Raw genomic sequence first — 20,392 nt, 5'->3', positions numbered from 1 at the left:
TTGCCAAGGTCACCTAACAAAACATGGAAAATGCTCATATTAACCACATCACAAAGTATCTCATCTCAGTAAGGTCCAATTTTGAAATTGACCCAACACTGTTCTTTCACTTCTACCATGTGATCATCCTAAAATCAACTGATCCCATTAGGACAAGGATGCTCAAGTCTTTTGAGTCCCAACTTTTGTACTATTTCTTTAGATACTAGATTATCTGTACTTCCACCATCCATTATCACCTTGCACTATTTTCCACCAGACTTGCAAACAATTCAGAGTAACTGCTTCCTCTACAGAAGCTCTGGTTCCTTTTTGCTTAGCATGTCTCTTCTGAATATCAGAGATTCTTCCATCTTAGGTTTAGTTTCTCTTTCACCAAGTTCATCCTTCTCCACTTGTTTCTCATGTACCATTAGGTTTTGTTAACCTTGGAACCATGGAAAGTCCTATAACCAACATTCCCACATTTGAAACAAGTACTTTTGACTTCCCCATTGCTTCTGCTCATTGCCTAAATCTTTTGATCAGTTTCATTTTCAATTGCCAGTTTATCCTTGTCTTTGTCAACTGGTCTATCCCTAGCGCTAGGGGTAATTTGTTTTCTCTTCAAATTATCTTCTTCCTTGAAGGCATACTGATAAGCATCTTTAATTGTGCCAATCCTCAACATACTTGACTCATCCTGAATGTTAAGTCTCATACCATTAACATATCTAGCCACCTTCTCATTGGATGACTCTTAGTGGCCAAACTTGATTGTTATTTTGTAGAATTCCTCAATATACTCTTTCCTCATCAGATCTTCCTACTTTAGGTTTTCTAACCTCTTAAACAGTTCATGCTCATAATCTCCTGGTATGAACTTAGCTTTTAGTCTAGAAAGCATAACTCACCATCTGGTTTTCATAGGTTCACTATTATCTTCCCCATCTTTATGCAATTTTTAACACCATAAGGCAACATGACCCTTTAAATTAGTCTGTGCTAACTTAATTGTGTGTGGATCCTTAATGTCTTCAAGCTCAAAGTAATCATCTAGTTCATTAATCCAGTTTAACAATTCTTTTGGATGTGAAGAACCAAAAGAGTCATGCAACATTAATTCTATGATTCGTTTCCATTTGTGCCATAGCTCTCAATAGTTTTTCCTCCTCGGCAAGATTCTCAACTTCAGTTGTCTCCAGATCTTCAAATACTTCCTTAAACTCGTCTTCTATCTCAAGGTTTCTCCTAGACCCAACTAAAGCATTTTGGATCTGTCCTTATCTCAGTTTTGAAATTCTCCCATCATCTACTCTAATCTTCTAGGATTTATCTTCTAGGCTGTTGTAATATCCCATCCGGATATTCTCTCCCAAATTTCCTCAAATATATTCCAGAAATATGATCACGTAAAATTCACAATAGGTTTGACATTAACCAGTAAAATGACCAGCAAATACTCAACCATAGATCCTGAGAATTGCTATCGCTTTATAATAGTAAGCAGTATAATAACATAATAAATACTTAATTCTCAATATAGTAGCAACAGTCACATCAGATTAACAAAGAACCTGAAATACAATCGTGACTTCGATCGCAAATCCGCTACCAATGATGAACTGGGTTGTTGTCCAATCCAATAGTATGTGTGAAGGCTTCTGTCCTTGGGTTTCATAAAGAAAGCTCAAAGCTTCCTCAATTTCTTCAAGAGAAATCCTAAAATTAAACTTAATCCGAATGAAACCAAACATTCATCTTTTAATGCCCAACACCGTGATTCTTTAGTTTCCATTTCCTGACTATTCTTTATTTTATTTTTAAAATGTCCTCTGTCACTTAGGAGAATAAAAGACCCCTTTTAATAATAGCGCCCTATTAGTATTTATCTTAGTTTAATAGTCACTTTAGTAATTAACTATTGAATCTTTTGGCACTAAATTAAATGTTTAGTCGAACTCAGAAGACCACGTGTGATAACTTGCTAGAATACTCTCAGTGAGGTGTTCTAAGTCCAATACTAAAATGGCCAAAAGCCGATCCCTTCTGACTTACTAAAGATAGTAACTACCTGGAAACCCTATCAAAAATCCTCTGATTGGCCTGCAACTGGAAGTGCCTAGGCCAAAACTTGCACTTATCAGTGTAAAGAGCTGGTGAGCCTGCAAAACCATGGGAAAAAGAGCTAACAATGCATCAGATAATAAAGGACTAGAAAAGGGGACATTATCGTCCTCCCTTCCCGGAGATTGCTTGTCCTTAAGCAATCAACGTCTGCATACTATGACCAAAATACTTGGATCCCATATCAACCTCAAGAAAACTGCTCCATCAATCGATTGTGCTACTTTGATACAAGCAATATGTCTAGAATTGTGAAGCCACCAAGTCATAAGTCTGTTGAACTATCAAGTTTCTTACTTCATGGAAAAACTCACGCCTTCCTTTGATCTCCTGTTCCCTAGATTGATTGGTGTCAACAATATGATTTTCTGCTTCTTGAAGAGCAACCCGAGTGTTATCTAATGTCTCATGAGCATCCTTAAGCTCCCTGTTGAGCTTATTAACCTTATCCTCTTTTTCCCTTAATTTATTAGCATATATTTCAGCAACCTTTAAAAGGTAGTCTTTGTCTGAAATTAGATGTAAATAATCTGATTTCAAAGACTCAAAGGCTACTGTGACCTCCTGTAAGTCAGCAACATAAGACTCAATTCCCATACCACTTTGCCCTTTTCCCATCTGAGCCTTTTTGTAAAGTTCTTCAATGATCCCGTGAGTATCAGCATGGTGTACTGAAGCTATAACAATTATATCATCAACTTTCAACAGATTTTTCGAAGAAGTATCGTCACTTTAGCATGCATTTTCTAGTTGGTCATCTAAAACACCATCATTCTGAAATACTATTTTTGATTGCTCCTCTAAATCACTATTATTTAAGTGAGTTGCTGTCATAAAGAAAATATGAGCACAAGGATGTCATCAGCGTCATCGTTGACCTCAAACTCCTTGCTTGATGGATTTGTGCACAAGGACAAGGTTGCTGTTATGTTGTCATTCTCAAACAATTTCTCATGATCTTGAGATTAAAAAATGCTCTCACATTGAGTAATATTACCCTAAAAAAAAGGCGCATCAAATACAACCTTCAAAATCACCAATGTAGAGATTTGTATATCCCACACCCTCAACAAAAGCTGAACTCATCTCCTCTTCATTACTTGTGTTATTTTGTCAGGGCAAATTTTTGAAATTCCTATCTTTTTTATTACTGGTCTAAATTTCTTCCTCCGCAGTATCCTCATTGGAATTCCCACAAACATGATTAGGTGTCTAAGTTTCCTGATAAATGAAACAGATCCACTCTCTTCTCATTCTAATCTTTCTCATTAAGCCCATTGATTCATTTTAGTCATGTGCCCCTTGAAATTTTTAATTTTATGCTCAACCAATCATTTGGAGAATTCATATGCAAGATGTGATACAACATGATCCTTCCTCCAAATGGCCAACAAACCTGATTGCAGAAATAATGGTGTGCATGCAATCCTTCACATTATTTGAATGGTGCTCCCTGATTTCAGCCAAGAAGCATTCAGACATGTGGAGAATTAGATCATTACATTCAATATCAATCATAATGGTGAATCATCTGACTTTTGTCATAGTTTCTAATATTTTAACTATCTTAAAAATGGTTGGGCCTTGGTCACCTTGCAACCCTTGAAAGCTCTTCACAGCCAATTGTAGTGTCTCTCTCAGTACTTCATTATTATAGGCTGCTATAGGAGCTGTTATCCATGTACTCCCACTGAGACATGATGCAACTACAGGTCTAACATTTTTATGATGATGTTCCATAAGCCTGTGCTGGACCAAAGTAAGCATTGAGGGCTGCAAGGCCCAATTGAGAAGCCTACAATATGCCCTTTCCACTTTAGACAAATATGTTTCTAATTCTTCGAACTTGAAGAGGACACCATCTAGGGATCTCATGGACTTGATTTGTAATCCAATCATATACAGCCAGATTCCCACTTCTTGTTCTTTCTGCAAGTCGTAGTTGTTCACCATCGAAGGTCTCATTGAATTTTTGTGAGAAACAATTGCTTTTCAGATTTTCTGTTGTAATACCCTCAAATAGATATTTGCTAATTTTTCACCTTTCTACTCTGAGGTATTTTGTCAAACAATTTGCTTACAACTGAGAAATCCTCAAATCAACTTTCAAAATTTAATTCCTTTTTGAAATATCAGAGATATGACTGTATTGTTTCACATTTTTGAAATATCAGAGATATGACTATTGTTTCACAGACCCTTTGTCAAGAAAAGATGTGTGGTATTTGGGATAGATACCAGTAGAAAAAGTAAACTCCACATGGATGTTCATAAGCATATGAGATTAATAAGATTGCATCACAATACTATCATAATTAATTCCAGCTACCGAAACAACAGGCATCAAGAAAAGTTTCCTTTTAATCTATCACCAAGTTACAACAATATGAGATTGAGATAAGCACCGGTTGTGACTTCCAGGAACTATCCAATGAACTCCAAGGATGAACAACTTGATACACACTATACCCAAATCCAGTGAACTCCAAGGATGAACAACTTGATACACACTATACCCAAAAGACTGTTACTTTCCAGAATTCTAATCTCTGCAAGAAACTCTTTATCTCAACTCACCTAGATGGGTATGCATGGTCCATTTCCTGAGTGTGCTTCATAAATGAAAGGATATGCTTCCTTCAGATAGTCTAACCAATTGTTTGCTGCAATACTAAATACAACCCTTCCCACAAAACTCTCTACAACTACTAAGTTCTGCAAAAACTGATTCCACTCCAAAAATACATGCCAAGGAAAAGACATTGTATTACTTCACCTGTTCAAGACCTTGTGTAGTTACAGGCGATGATGTATTTGGTTCCAAGTTAGTCCAGTCCTCTTCCTATGAAAAGACCACCTGTCATTGGCTCATAGAATTCTTATTCTCCACAGAAAGCAGAAACCTTTCATATGACATGTCTGCCTCTATCCACTCAATGTAGACTTCCTTATATTCTTTGGCACTGATAATATTGCTTCGAGTCCTGATAAAAAACCGCAGAAAAAATTAAGCTTTAGTTTCAATAATTACAGCAATAAAAAGAAACATGGCACTCGACTACTGTGTAATACTCTATTCAGAATATGAATAGTCTTTACTTTGTCAATTTATAGAGTTGAATTTGATATGAGAATTCATCAGGAAAACTCCTCCTATGTGGCTTCTTAAATCATGACTACCACAAGATATTTCTACAGTGAAGGATCACCCAATATGAATGTTCCATTTATAAATATTTGTCCATAACTTTAGTCTATGCTAATGTTTGGCTTACTCAACCACGCAAAATTGCTCAATAACCTCGCACATAATATGGCCTAAATGTTAATAATAGTAATGTTCCCTATTTTTTCAAAGAACATGCTAACAGTTATTTCAATAACTCCGATAAAGACGTTGCTGAATATATTTTCATGAGGACAGTGATGAGTCATGACTTAAAATATATATGCTAAGCCACTTTATTAAACAATTGCCAGTATATTTGCAGCGGTTGAATAATTAATCTCCAAGATCATTAGTGGTATTGATATTTCCTCACGACAATATTTAGAACATTGGACTTTTAAAAAAATTACCAAATAGAACATAGAATACTTAAATCTTTTATAAATAATGTTTATGTTACATAAAGATTATTTAATATGGGTATCAGGCCCATTGAAAATACACAAACTACTCCAAATGTCAAATATGAAATATTAAATTTCAACCGTAGAGTTCTTTGATTGTTTTTAAAACACCAATCGCAACTTATTTCCTCAGCCAACTCTATTCATCACCAATAATCAGTTACTCGGAGATATAGATACTCATACTTGAAATTACTCTTGCATCATACAAGAAGGAGGACAATTTTATAATTTCTGAAACAATCTTTGAAGCCTTATAGAGTATCAATCTACTCAATAGATCTGCACTTCTGTCACTCATCAAATTACCACAATTTATTATTTTGCAATGACTGGAGTACGAAACCAACAATATTTGACTAAAATAATGTTTATTCACCAAAACTCTCAAATTTCCAAATACCTTTGTGATTGTAAATTTGAAAACTCAAGGCTGGCAGGAAAACTAGCTCTGATACCTGCAATATATCGTCTAGAAAACTAGTTTTGGTACCACTATGATATCCCGTTAGGATATTTTCCCACAAATTTCCTCAAATATATTTCGGAAAATATGAATAGATAACACTTACACTTTAACAATTAAAATGACCAGCAAATACTCAAATATAGATCCATAGAATTGTTATTATATTATAATAATCAATGATACAATAGCATAATATATACCCAATCTTAAATACAGTAGCAGCAATCAGCTTAGATAAAGAAAAAACTTGAAATGCAATTGTGAATTCCATGGGGAATCCACCACCGATGATGAACTGGGTTGCCGTTCGATCCACCAATATGCCTGGAGGTTTCCGTCCTCACATTTTTGAAAGAAAGCTTGAAGCTTCCTCAATTTCTGTAAGAGAAATCCAAAAATCAAATTGAATCCAAGCATAATGAAGCATGCATCTTTTAATACCCAATGCTATCACTCTTCAGTTGCTCTTTTCTATTTATTCATCCTTTATCGTTTTATTTAAAAATGTCCTTGTCCACTTAGGAGAATGAAAGACCCCTTTTAATAATAGTGACTTAGTAATTTGTGCCTTAGTTTATTAGTCATAATTAACTATTGAATCTTTTAGCGTTAAAATAAATATCCAATCAAACTTAGAAGACCATGAGTAATAGCTAGCTAGAATTCTCAGCGAGGTGCTCTAAATCCAATACTGAAATGGCCAAAAAACTTGTTGATGTGAGTTTTGTTCTACTACAACATTAGGAATCAAATACTTAATGTTTTGTGGAGAAACACCAAACACTCAATCCTCTCTTGATATAAGGTCATCTCTCATGCTAAACTTGCAAAGCAAGAGCACGAAATGACTTCAAGTTTCCTTCTTAATCATGGACTTCACTCAGTTTTATAATGTGATATGCCAACTATCACAAAGGGACTTACGCTGTTCATTCAATGGATAACACCTATTTCTCTCATAAGTTTGGGTTTACAACGTGCAATTAAAATAGAGTTTTGGTCTTCAAACGTTTGAGCTGTAACTCGAACTTAAACTGGCTAGCTTCTATTCCTAACTGTGAATGCAAGGAATCATGGATGACTTGGACTCTACTAGATGTAATCTTGCCAGCGACTCCACCCACCTAGTGCAAGCTTCTAAGGAACACTCAAATAATTATCAAATCAATATCTACTCTCCAATCCCATCAAATGGATGCAAACTAAAGATTCAACATCAATTGAAGTTAAGTGCATTCAATCATTGATTTTAAAGTAGATTAGATTTATTGTCGATTAGGAATGTAGATATTATTAATTTTATTATCTCTAGAATAATGCTCTTACTAATCTTATAATTCTTTCGAGGTTGCTGCAAGGGTGATGAAGCAATTATATTCCACAAGAAATGTAGATTAATCTGATATTGATAATACTTCAATTATTTCAGAATTTAAACCACAAATTTCTGAGTATAAGAAAGATAGATTGAACTCCTAATGCCCTACTCTAATGATTTTGGTACTTGTTATTTTTTGATTTGATTTGAGATATATTTATATATATTCTCTTGATGAGACATTCAATGGATAGACATGTCTTCTCCACATATGTGGAGACATGTTTCTCCACAAACATGCATATGCACCCCTTTATAATCGGTGACTTACACAAACTAATCAGTGCTCATACCGAATCGTTTCAAGATACAAACCAATATATGCACCGTTTCTCAATTGATTGCTATCGGTAATATAACAAGTATAATCAGGTGCGAATCTGATATATAATCAATGCAATTTATCTTTATCAATACATAGTACTGACGATGTTATCATGTTCAATATTGATTAATTCGATACTTATAAAAACGACAACGACAATTATATTCAATATCGACATAATGCAAATCGATAAGTACAGATTTATGCTTGCAAAATAACAGTAATGCCAATCATTCATTAGGTCGATTATCATGAAAGGTAATTTAATTCTCAAATATTCAATATAATGATTTCTGGTTTAATATTTAACTATGTATGTACGTATATCAATATACTCAGTCTATATTGATATATATGCATGCATAGAATTATAGATCATTCTATTGATAATTATCATTCATATTTATCTGACCAAAGGTATCATTGTTAACACTCCCTCTTAGCCAGGGAAGATAAAACTTATTTAAGTATCTAACACAATAGATCTATTTATTGTGAGAGAGATATATCACATCACTATGATATCAAGAGATATGGTATACACAAGAATATTAAGTCACATGATATTCTCCATAACTCAAAATATCCATATTATGGTATGTGCACTGACGTCAAGTCTCATGATGCCTGCGATATGAATATTTAATCATGGCATATCCAGGGATATATTATCCACCATGATTATTTCTTAAAGATCATTATGATCTACCAAATGATACCAAGTCTCATGATATCTATCATAATGTCTAGGAGATATTAATTATCATGACATGGCTATAGATTTCAAGTCACATGATGTCCATTATAATAGTGAAATATATCATTGTAAAGTTGTCACCTTACAATGTCAATCAAATACAAGTGTTCATTATTGAAAAATGGCCACCTTTCAATAATGTCCGTAGGGGCCCATAAAGTCATGAAGTCACACACATGATAACAAAATACTTTACATTAAACATCTTTAGATATTAGTAAAAATAAAGAATAATTGAGACTCAATCTCAAATTTGACTTACATTTTTTCAACCATACCAAGTTTATCCCAAATGTGTTCAATTTTTACCATGGAGAGAGATTTGGTGAGAATGTTTGCTATCTTATCACTTGTACTAATACACTCCAATTGAATCACATTCCTTTCTACCATGTCTCTAACATAGTGATAAGGAATCTCGATTTGTTTTAATCTATCATGAAACACTAGATTCACTAAAAGCTTATTGCAACTCTGATTGTCACAATAGATAATAGTAGGATTCAGGGGCTCACCAAACAGCCCTATGAGAAATTTCCTAAGGCACACCCCTTCTCTTGCTCCTATGGAGGCTGCAATGTACTCAACTTTTGTAGAGCTTTGTGCAACTGAGGCTTGTTTCCTACTGATTCATGAGATCATTGTTGATCGTAAATTGAAACAATATATTGATGCGCTCTTTATGTCAAGCACACTTCCAACCCAATTTGAATCAATGTATCCGGTGAGATCTAGGCTAACATGTTTTATCTAAGACCATATCCAAGTATACCTCGAAGGTATCTCAAATTATGTTTTACAGCAACAAGATGTATCTCCTTTGGTTCGCACATAAACCGGCTAAGTGCATTCACCTTATAACAGATATTAGGTCTTGTGTTGACCAAATACATCAGGGATCTAATTATTTATTTGTAGAGTGTGGTCTGCAAATTTTGAGTTTACTATTGCTTTCTTTAGTTTGTGCAAATTTTTTTCCACGGGTGTAGACATGGTTCTGCACTCCAACATTCCAAACCTTTTCAGAATGTCAATAGTATACTTCCCTTGATTAAGAATGATGCCATTTGACTACTGCCAAACAACAATGTAGAATAGTGTTCTTCATGTCAAATTATGAAGCTAAATCCTTTTTACATTGGGAGATTTTGTAATCCTTTCCTATGACAAACGGGTCATCATCATAGAAAATAAGAATTAACATATCACCATCAATCACTTTATAATATAGTTTGGATTTGCATCATTCTTGTAATGCCCTAATCTCACGAGCTGGTGATCAATCCTTTCATACCATGCTTTGGGGGCCTGTTTATGTCCATACAAAGCCTTCTTTAGTTTGCAAACATGCGATTTAGCATTATGTATGACAAAACCTTCGGGTTGCTCTAAATAGAAGTCTTCAATCGTGCCATTTAGGAATGTAGTTTTCACATCCATTTGATGGATCTTCTATCCCTTTGAAGGATCTTCCATCCCTTTGATGTTGCAATAGCAATTAAAGCTCTGACAAAGTGTATTGGGCAACAAGGGCAAAAGTTTCTTTTCAATCGATTTCTTCTTTCTCGGAGAAACCTCTAGCAACAAACCGAGCTTTGTGTTTCTCAATGCTACCATCTGCAGAGTGTTTGATCTTGAAGAGCCACTTTGATGATATGAAAAATTTTCCTTTAGGTCTTGGCACGATGTCCCATCCATCATTTTTACAACGAACTCATATTCTTATAACATAGCATCTTTCCATACTTGATGTTTGAGAGCTTCTTTAACATAGGTCAGTTTTGATTTTACGATCTCACTCATCAAGGCAACATTACTAGAGAGTTTGTGAGGTCTCTTGCTTTCCCTGAAGGTACCTTTTGGTGCTGCATACTTCTTTTCTTCTTGAATCATCTTCCCAGCCCAAAGTGACCTCTTTCGATTGTTGTTGGGTTCTTCTACAGGAGTAGCTTGACCTTCATTTTCAATCTCTTCGGGAGTCCTTTGATCCTTAGGAACATGATCCTCTTCCATACCTGTTGGAGGATCTTGATCTTCTATCTCATGAGAGCTCTTGGATCTTTTGAAGGCATTGTCTTCCTCAAAATTGACATCCCTGTTGAGTTCAATTAATTTTTGTCCAGGTATATATATTCTATAGTGTTTAGATGTTCCACTATAACCTACAAATAATCCTTTCCCACTTCAAGGTTTTAACTTAGACCTCTTTTCTTTAGGCACATGAATGTAGAAAGCACAACCAAAGATTCTTAGATGACTTGTATTAGGTTTGATGTCAGTGATTGCTTCTTTGGGGGTTCTATTGTCTAGTAGTGAATGAGGACATATATTTTGGATGTAGACAGTTGTCCTAGAGGCTTTACCCCAAAATGAATTTTCTATGTTTTGATCATACAACATAGCTTTAGAAGCTTCTACAACGGTCCTATTCTTTCTTTGTGCCACCCAATTTTGTTGGGGATTATAAGGTACAATAAACTCCCTCTTAATCCGAACATTTACACAAAACTCTTTAAAGATGTCTGAAGTATGTTCCCTCCCATTATCTATCCTTAATGTTTTAATTTTGTTCCTAAACATGTTTCCTACAAGAGCTTTGAATTCCTTGAACCTCATAAGCATTTCTTTAGACTCTTTATGTTTAAGAAAGTATATCCATGTTTTTCTAGAGAAATCATGTAAAAATATTATGGAGTACAAGAATCCTCCTATAGAGGATATAGACATGGGTCTGCATAAATCAGATTGAATAAGTTCTAGTACACATTTAGATATGCTAACGCTATTTTGGAAAGTTCCTTTTGTATTCTTTCCTAGGGCACAACCCTTGAATGTTACTTCATGAGTTTGATTTAGTTTGGGCAAACCACTCACCATTTTTTGTATGAAAGATAGAGTGCAAAAATGGAGATACTCCAATCTTTTGTGCCAAATCTCATTTGAGATTGAAGTCTCATGAGTTGGGGCTTGAGTAGGATTAGTGCATTGTTTGTAAAGACATCCATGTCTAATTCCTATAGTATGAGCCTTCTTGATAGTGGAGTTCTTTGGCCATGCCAGAACTTTGCCTTCCATAAAGGTTATTCTATACCCTCTATTTTCAAGGTTATTCTATGCTTGATTTCAAATTTATCGTACAGGTTCCAATCCCTTTTACTGGGTAGTTATAATCATCCCCAATAGTTACTTCCTCATCAAAAATTTCTTCTAGAGTGTCTTGGTGTTCCCTGAATCCAATAATATGGTGTGAGGATCCACTATCAATCACGTAGGTGTTGAGTTTGTGTAATGCCCCCTCTTCCGGATTAAATTTGAATGCTGTAACTTGCAACCATTCATCAATATAATATAGAAAAAATGTATGTGAAACACATTAAAAATATTGGATTAAGTAAATATTAATCTAAATACTACACATACTACCCTTTCTAATCCTTCGGAAGAGATCCTTCTCAAACCACCTAACCCTCTGGTGAGAATTGTATCTCGATTAGGTAATTATCATATAAAGAACATCTGTCTTAGGCCTCTTTAGGATCTCTGGTAACACTACTTGGTAGAGATCCCACCTCTAACCAAGTCTCTTATCTTTGACATATGCATATGTTTGACCACTACAATATATAGTGTCTCTAAGAGATTCTCTACAAATCTTTCTCAGGGTTCCAATTTGGAATTACGACATTCAATCAAGAATGTCTCTAATATTTGAGTTCTCTTAAAATAAACTCAACATTCTAATGAGTGCCCTCTACCAAGTTCTCACTTGATCTCTATGAGAACTAAAATGTTCTCATCTCAATCCTTGATCTTGATAATTTTATCTACCAAATAATTCATATTTATTTATGAAATAAATATATCAAATGAACACGCCTTTGTTTCCCTTTAGTTTTTCATTTTATAATTCTACATAGAATATATATTACTTCAATTCTCAACATTTAATATATATTAGTTTAGTTTCTTTACTTTCTCTACTCTGATGGTTTTTTAGTTCAACTCTCTTAGGTATAATTGTTTTTTAATCCTCCCATATTTTAATTATCATCCATGTCCTTTTCAAAGAGTTGCAAACCTTCATAATCACAATCCTTTTGAAAAATCACAAATCTTCACAATCATAATCCTTTGGAAAAGTCGTAACACTTCATAATCAAAATCCTTTGAAAAGTCACAACACTTCATAACCACAATACAACCAAAAAATCGCAACACTTGTTTATCACAATACTATCAAAAAGTCACAACCTTTCATAATGAGAATCCTTTTGAAAAGTCATAACTCTTCATAGTTAAAATATTTTTGAAGAGTCACAACCATTCATAATCACAACCCTTTCAAAGAGTCACATCCTTTCATCTTTGAAAATATTTGAAAAAGTCATCTGTTTTCTTCTTATTCCTCTTCTAATAATCCTTCTTTAACTCTTCTCTTCTTCTCCTCTTCCTTACTCTTTAAAATGAACTCTCCTCCCTTTTATACCTTAATTTTGAAGTCACATCTTTTTATTACATCTCGACTTTTTATTAGATTTAGTTAATTTATATTATATTCTCTATTTATTTTGTATTTATTATTAAATCTTATTTAGAAAGATAACATACTTATTTTGTATTTATTATTAAATCTTATTTAGAAAGATAACATACTTTCTACAATATTCTCTTCTATATAATTTAACTAATTTATTTATTCATATTAAATTTATTATTATTGAATTGTTTTAAATATTATTTTATTGATAATAATATATGCAATTTTTATTTCTTATTTCTATACTTGAATATGATTTTCTTATGACTGTTTATTTAAATATTATTAAAATTTCACTTTGTTTGAAACTTGACTTGATATTGTTGAATAGAGGACAAGTTTCTTTGAATCATTTTCCATGCTAGCTTTTCCAACTTCAGCAAAGGAGGCTTGTTGTTTTGTTCTATCAGGACACTTTATGGCATAATATCCATACTTATCACATCTGAAACACTGTATTTTAGATATGTTCTTCCTCTTCTTGGAAGACCGTTTTCCACAGGTGCTTTTGTTTTCCTTTCATTTGAAGTTCTTTTTCTTTCCTTTCTTATGAGACTTGGTGTTCAATACATGAATGTCTTCATTGATAGGTAGTTTGGTTAATCCCCTTGGTGATCAATCTGGATTCTTCTTGAATGCAGTCCGTTTTTAATCGATTGAATTTAGGGAGTTTTAAACATGCACTTATTCCTTGAATGAAATGATTCCCATGATGATGGGAGTCAGCCTAGAGCCATTAATATTAACTCCTTATCGTTAATTTGATGACCAATTGTAGAAAGTTGGTGTCTGAATTCACTGATCCTCATAAAGTATGCTGCGACAGTTTCCCCCATATTCATCTTCACATGATGAAGTTGTCTTTTCAATGTGAGAGCTCTGCTGCTATTGTTTATTTCATATGTATCTTCAAGCGATTTGAACATGTGGTATGTTGTGTCACATTTTGATATAATTGAAACTATATGGTTCCTAACTGCATTCACAAACATTTTCATAACCTTTTCATTTTTGCTGATCCATTGAGTTTTCTCAGCGTCATTCTCTGGTTCAGCTATGTTTTCTTTTACAAATGAATTTAGTTCATTTTCCTTCAAGATTAGCATAATCCTGAACTTCCATGATACAAAGTTTGATGCTCCTTCAAGATGATCTTTGAATCTGATTCCTCGTCATTATGAAGAATGGAATATGATTTCTCTTTAAGAGCAAATTGATATTTTGGATAATCTTCTATATCAAATCTAATCTGATCTTCCTTAACTAGGCTTTGATACCATGTTAAAGTTACTAAGATTTACTGTTGATTAGGAATGTAGATATCTTTAATTTTATTATCTCTAGAATAATGCTCATACTAATCTTATAATTCTTTGCAGGTTGCTGCAAGAGTAACGAAGCAATGATATTTCACAATAAATGTAAATAATTTTGATATTGATAATATTAATACTTCAATTATGTCAGAATTTGAATCACAAATTTTTGAGTAAAAGAAAGATAGATCAAACTCCAAATGACTTGCAGTAATGATTTTGGTACTTGTCATTTATCGATCTGATTTGATATACATACATGCATACATACATACATACATACATATATATAGATGAGACATGTCAATGGATAGACATGTCTGCACATATGTGGAGACATGTCTCTCCACCAACATGTAAATGCACTACTTCACAATCAATGACTTACGCAAACTAATCAGTGCTCATACCGATTGTTATGCAGCATTTCAAGATACAAACTAATATATGCACTGGTTCTCAACCATTAGTTATTGGTAATATAAAAAGTATAATCAGATGCGAATCTGATATATGATCAGTGCAATTTATCTTTATCAATACATAGTGGAGACGGCGATAATCATGTTCAATATTGATTAACACAATATGTATCAAAATGGCAATGATAATTAATTTAAATAACGACATAATACAGATTATAAGTACAGATTTATACTTGGAAAATAAGAGTAATGATAATAATTCATTAGGTCTAGTATTATGAATGGTAATTTAATTCTCAAATAATCAATATAATGATTTATGGTTTAATATTTAATTATATATGTATGTATATCAATATACTCAATGTATATTCATATATGTGCATGCATAGAATCATAGATCATTCTATTGATAATTATTATTCATATTTATTTGGCCAAAGCTATAATCATTAACAATCAGCCTACCACACAAGGCACTCCTACCATCAGCAAGAGGCTAGTGGCCTGGATTTGTTTGAGTCGAGCGGAAAAAACATCCACAACAACTTCCCCAACATGAAAATAAATCTACTCCAAGTCAAAAATTAAGGAAACAATGCAATAATTTAAAGCAATAATTATTAATAAGTAATCTGCCATGAAAACCCAACAATAAATTATTAATTGCTTTGACAAGGTTATAGAAACCATAGATTAAATTCTTGCTGAGAAGTAACAAATATCTCTGCTTCTTGCAAGAAGTTTCACAAAATGAGAAATAACAAGGTTTTCTAATTATGGTAATTAATAATAATATGATATCTTAATGATCAATAAAAATATTAATTTTCCTTCTTTTGAAAAATAAATTCTTAATTATATTAATTCCTATTTGTATGCTAAAGTAGCAATGGTAGATATGATCTTCTATATCAAATATCATTGATGAGAAAACAATCTATTTTAAAAACTTACAACATTGTGAAGCTATGAACATAATACATTGATCTATAACATGCCATACAGAGAAAAGACAGTGAAGTTGATAACAGACATCTCCCATCATCATTATCGAGTCAATATGAAGGCAACACAATTGCATAGACATAAAAACATTCAATACCAAATTAAGACATTAGATTAATCCTTTTTAACAGAATCAGACAAATACATTTCATTAAATAGTATTCACTCTTAATTAATATTAATAGTAACCATATTAGTTAGATAATATATAATAATAACCTATATTTGATATTAACATGGGCCCATGATTTAAGACTTAATATTGTCAGTTTAAACTGACCAAACATAAGGAACAAGCTAACACTAATTAAAGAAACAAATTATATGGGTCACCTCCAAAACTCGTGGGCATGGAAGAAATGTTGCTTGGTGGATATTTAATGAAATCCTATGTCGAAGTAAGAAGGGGAGATATATATTTAATTATGCACAATGGAAGAAGGAAAAGGGGAAGAACCAAATAAACAGAGTATTGAGATAAGAAAACAGATATTCACATGTATAATACGGGAAATAAGTAGGCGCAGTAAATGATAAGACATCGGATAGGGAGTCAAATTACACTCATGTTAATAAATGGAGCAAGATGAAGTGTAAGGAATCTACGTTAAACTATGATCAAGTGAAAGACATGAATAAATTGTCGCTGCCTAATATAATGCTTAGTAAAAAGAAAGAAAACAATAACATCAAATACAATTAAGGAATTTAAGGGAGTCCAAACAGGAGTATAAATATATGGACTTGCAATAGAAAAGGAATCACTGATTAATGAAGAAGACTTAAAACATAAAATGTTAATAAGTAAAAACAACTCGTAAAAAGGCAATCACAATAAGAGGAAGACAATCACAATATGAGAGAGTGCACACATTGTTTGATAATAAAAAAAGAAAAAGAAATAATGAAACAAACTTCAGACTAGTACTCAAGGTGGCAAGGAGAAGACTAGTTTTGGCATGGGACTTGACAGAGCCCTAATTTTAGAGCCTCCATTTGTGCAAAAATGCTGCGAATCAATGCCAAGTATCTGGAGTATGATGGGACTTGATGGAGCTCTAAGTTTAGAGCCTCTATTAAGTGGATATGATTTATTCTTGCTAGAGAAGTATTATTCAATCACCCAAAACTATGTGATCAAAAGAAGAGTACACAATATAAATATCCTTGCAGATATATACATATATAGGAGTGAAAAAATATTGTCATTAATGTCAAATTGCACTTTGAGAAAAGATGCATAAACAATATGGTGTATATGAGGATATTATTTGGTAACAGTCATATATCTATATATGATTTGTTGTGTTGCATTTTGTCATCACAAAATGTAGGTAACAGTACGAAACTTTTTCAAACTAGTTTCACATCTCTCTAAGTTGAATTTGATATTCAATTGCTTAATGTTGATCGATCAATTAACTCCAATTCGTATATCAAATTGTTTTACTGAAGGCTTTCATCAAGTCTTTTTTGTTTTGCTTTTTGTTGAGCTTTTGCTTGATTTTTGAGGCCTTCATCGTCCTTTTCTTTGTTTTGGAGTTTGCGTTTGTTGGTTTTTAGTCTTTTGGTCTTGCTCAAGGCATGGCTGTCGTTTTCCCCTTCGATTTGTTCTAACCTAGAGCGTAATCGGAGTTGTCAGTCAAGAGATATGGCCGTTTTAGTGCCTCAAAAATGGACCTTGTTGTCCTGCATTTTGTCACCACAAAATGTTGGTAACAACACGAAAATTTTTCAAGGTAGTTTCATGTATTTGTAAGTTTTAATTTGATATTCAATTGTTTTATGTTGATTGATCAATCAATTTCAATCGTATATCAAATTGTTTTATTGAAGGCTTTCATCAATTTTTTATTTTGTTTTGCTTTCGGTCAAGTCTTTGCTTGATTTTTGAAGCCTTCATTGTCCTTTTCTTTGCTTTTGAATTTGCGTTTGTTGGGTTTTAGTCCTTTGGTTTTGCTCATGTCATGCCTTTCGCTTTTCCCTTCGATTCGGTCTAACCTAGAGCTCAATCGAAGTTGTCAGTTAAGAGTTATGGTCATTTTAGTGCCGCAAAAGTGGACCTTTTTGGTGCAACAACACGAATTAAAATATCATGTTATATTTTTAATTTGACTTTCACTTCTTGAAAAATATAACTTAAATTCACTTTTTGTTATGTTTTGAAGTTACATTATCTTTAAATTTTTCACTTAAAGTGACTATAGTGCACTTCATGTTATAATTTTAAGTTGAGTTACTTTTTGATTTTTCACTTAAAGTGACTATATAACTATATAGTTTCAGTTTAATTTTTTATTTTTAAATCAAATGCTCATTTAATGTTACTTTCTAAATGATATTTGTGTTGTATTTTAAATATGATATATAAATATTGTTTATATCCCCTTTATTAACATTTTTATGAAATTAAGTTGATTAAATGACTTAAGTTATCAATAGTGGACATTTTATATGCAATTACATGTAAAATTCATCAAAAGTGGACATTTTACATGTTACTGCATTTAAAGTTCAACTTGTAAACATAAGTGGACCTTTTTGATGTTATTACATCAAGAGGCTATCAAAAGTGGACCTCTTGGATGTCATTACAACAAAAGGTAAGTTTTTATGTCTTTGCATCCAAAATGTGTGATATAACTTAAAATGTGCATTGCCTTCCAAAAGGTGTTTTTTTGATCACTTGCACATTTTAAAACATGTCATTGACCCAAAAATGTTCGACTTGCCTTGTTGGAAGATTTTAAAACATGCTATGCACCCAAAAAGGTCCGATTTTAACTAGAAGTTGTTGTAAAATGAGTATTGCCCTTCAACAAGTCTGATTTTGAAGAAATGCATGTGTTTGCCTTCCAAGAACCCGATTTTGATCATTACTGGAGATTTTCTTGATGGATTTGCATGAGATCTTCTCCACTGGAGGTGTTTTTTCTTGGCAATGAGTTATCTTGCATCAAGAATGGATTTAACATGCTGAAAAGTGTTTTTGAATGCTCAAACCTAGGGCACGTTTTTGAAGAAAACTTCAAAAAACACCATTTTTGATCAACATTTTTGCTCCAATATGAATCAATTTGATCTTATTTGTTGATTACATTGCATGTTGGTGTTTAAGCACCAAATTGACTTGATCTTTCATCTTGGTGGAAAACATTTTTCACCAAAAACTTTCCAAGCATGAATATTTAAAAAAAAGTTGGATCTTGGAGTATTTTAGGGCACTTTTTGGCATCTTTTAACAAGAACTTTTTGTTTGCTGCCTTTTCTCATTTGAATTTGCAAAGTTGAAAAAAGTCTTAGCATTTTTGGAGAATTTTTCAACATTGGAGCATCTTTCTCCTTCATTTTTAGCACTTAATCTTCATGTAAGTGGACTTCTTCTTTCTTGTTATTTAATTTGTGCTTATCTTGCTGATTTTATGCACATAATTGCTTGATGATTGCCACTTGTTGAAATCTATGCCATGGAAAGTGCATTTTTCTTTTAAAAATGAAGTATTTGTTCATTTTCATATTTTTGGTTCCTTCCCAAGTTCCAATTTCGAATTTGAGCATTGAAGTGTTTTGCATCTTGGCATGTTTGAGTCACTTTTCAAAGGTACATTTTTTTTTGGGTTTTTGTGTTTTGTGCTTGCTTGCCGGTTTTCTCAACTTTGGAGAAGCCACAAGTTCTTTCCCAAGAACTTGTTGTTGCTTCACTTCATGCGAAAGCATCATCACATTCTATATTCCATTTCCATGTCACAACATCTCACCTCTCATTTGACAAATGCAATTATATGTTTTCCATCTCATTCACCATCCGCACATGCATGTAATCTCATTTTCTGTTTCCATTTTTACTCATCTCACTTTTCGTATCCATTTGTACGACACAGTGGCATGAAATGCCTTATGTGTAATTGCATCCAAAAAGTCTGATTTTGATTAAAAGTTACTTTTTGAAAAGTAAAAAAGATGTCATTTTTGTCTTCCATGTACTTTGACTTCATCTTTTCACCAAAAGTGACTATAAAACTCATTATCCCTCTTCCATTTTTCATTTACATCCCTCCATATGCATTTGCACCTTCATAAGCAAATACATGTTTCCACATTTTTCCATACTTTCCATCTCATCCTCCATTCGCACTTCCATGTAAAGTGCATCCTCCATCCTCCTTCGCTTCTCATCCCACCTTTCCATCTCCCAATACATGTTGCATGTACGTGCATTCATTTTTCATGCAATAATGGCTTGAAAACCCTAAGTGACATTTAAAAATCAGCAATCTTCATTTGTACGCATTCACATGTGTTTCACCCTCACATATTCTCATTTCATTCCATTTGATTCCATCTTCCATTTTTTCCACCTTCATAACGCTTCATTTTGCATTTCGTTAATTTCATTTTCATCCATTGCATACGCATATGATTTCTTTTTTGAGATCAT

General features: G+C 33.1%; 1 protein-coding gene across 4 annotated transcripts in view; it reads left to right on the top strand.

Annotated features, from left to right (window-relative positions):
* Nucleotides 1–20,392, top strand: part of LOC149535144 (protection of telomeres protein 1a-like) — a 293,707-nt gene that overhangs the window by 69,074 nt on the left and 204,241 nt on the right. The window lies entirely within an intron of this gene.

Source organism: Cupressus sempervirens, chromosome 10, assembly GCF_028749045.1.
Source record: "Cupressus sempervirens isolate cs-2001-9-10 chromosome 10, ASM2874904v1, whole genome shotgun sequence".
Taxonomy (NCBI): Eukaryota; Viridiplantae; Streptophyta; class Pinopsida; order Cupressales; family Cupressaceae; genus Cupressus; species Cupressus sempervirens.
The sequence above is the reverse complement of the archived record's forward strand: the minus strand, read 5'-3'. Positions and strand labels throughout refer to the sequence as shown.